The sequence below is a fragment of the Geospiza fortis genome, unplaced genomic scaffold (assembly GCF_000277835.1).
Source record: "Geospiza fortis unplaced genomic scaffold, GeoFor_1.0 scaffold485, whole genome shotgun sequence".
NCBI classification, from domain to species: domain Eukaryota; kingdom Metazoa; phylum Chordata; class Aves; order Passeriformes; family Thraupidae; genus Geospiza; species Geospiza fortis.
The window spans coordinates 1,189,315-1,190,767 of NW_005054457.1; the positions used below are offsets into that span (position 1 = coordinate 1,189,315).

General features: G+C 64.2%; 1 protein-coding gene across 1 annotated transcript in view; it reads left to right on the plus strand.

Moving 5' to 3' along the window:
* Window positions 1-6: 6 nt before the first annotated feature.
* Window positions 7-1,453, plus strand: part of PMP22 (peripheral myelin protein 22) — a 13,477-nt gene continuing 12,030 nt past the window's right edge. The window contains exon 1 of the mRNA XM_031062696.1: window positions 7-50. The gene's annotated coding sequence lies outside the window, so the exon portion shown is untranslated. The remainder of the gene's footprint in view (window positions 51-1,453) is intronic.

The following is a 1,453-nucleotide window of genomic DNA, read 5'->3' on the forward strand; positions in this document are numbered from 1 at the left end:
GAACGGCCCCCCCGGCAGCCCCTTCCAGTGCCTGGCATCCTCCTCCAACGGTGAGTGCCCCGGGATCGGGGCTGTGCCTTGGGATTTGGGCTGTGCCCCCCATGGATCAGGGCTGTGCCCCCCATGGATCGGGGCTGTGTGCCCCCAGGATCGGGGCTGTGCCCCCATGGATCAGGGCTGTGCCCTCCTGCCATGTTTGTTCTCCCCCCGGCACCTACTGATTCACAAGGGATTTCCCATGCGGTTGTTTGGGATTCCTCCTTGGATTTTCCCTTCCCCACCCCCTTGCCTGCTCCGCTCTGTCCCCCGTGTGGGGACACGGGGCTGGCCCGGCAGTGGGGGATTGCTCCCTGTCCCCTCCCGGGCCCTGAAGCTGTGATGGGGATTAGGACGAGGACTGGACCCGCTGGCCATGGCTCTGCCCGGCTGCCCTCGGGCCGAGGGGCAGCTCCTGGCAGCACCAGGGCAGGGTGACACGCTCAGCTGCACTGGAGGTGACGGCTGGAGCCCTTTCGGGACGTCTCCTGTAATTAGCACAGCTTTCTTCTTGATGGCAAAACACGAGGTGTTCCTTTGTATGACGGGCCAATGGGCCCTGCCACCCTGCTGGAGGCTGTGGGGCTCCCTTTGGCACAGCTCCCTCTGGCTCTGCTCGTGAGGGGTTTGAGGGATGCACACGGGGCCCTGAGGACACCTGATCCAGAGGACACCTGTCCCCTACCTGGAAATCTGTCCTGGTTTTGTGCTGGCACAGGCTGAGCTTTGGGCACAGCACTGGCCCCGGGGTCTGCTGTGGGGGCTGAGCTGAGTGCCCCGACCCTCCATCCCCTGCACCTGCACAGCCGGGGCTGCAGGGCCGCCGCGGGACCCCGCTGGTGAAGGCTGGTGTCACACTGGTGACATCACCCCTGAGCTGTTTGCTGAGGTCAGCGGGGGAGGACAGTGTGCTGACACACCGTGACACGCAGTTCCCAGGGTGACCAGTGGCACCAGGAGCACAAAATCCGTGTCAGAGAGTTGGGCGAGCCCGTGCCTCAGTTTCCCTGGAAGACAGAGCTAATGCCAGTGGTGCCGGGGCCAGCATTTGTTTTGTTAGCCTGGTTTTTGCTTTCCTGGGAGAAGATATTGTCCCAGCGCAAACCCCAGTGCCAGAATCCCAGCACCATCACTGGGACACGGGCACAGCGATGCCATGTGGCCCTGGCGAGGGGGCACAGTCACACGGGGAGCATTCCATGCTCCCGGAGGGTCCCTCAGTGACGGGAGACTGTGGGAGGGTTTTTGGAGGTTCCCATCAGAACCTCCATTCTTTGGGAGCGCACCCACCGCTCGAGGGGAGGCGATGCCCTGCTGTCCCCAGGCTGTCTCCCCTGTCCCCGCTGTCCCCGCTCTGGTTACTCGGGCAGCTCCCAGCCCCGCACAGGTCTCTGCTGACGCCTGCTGGTATCCGGGC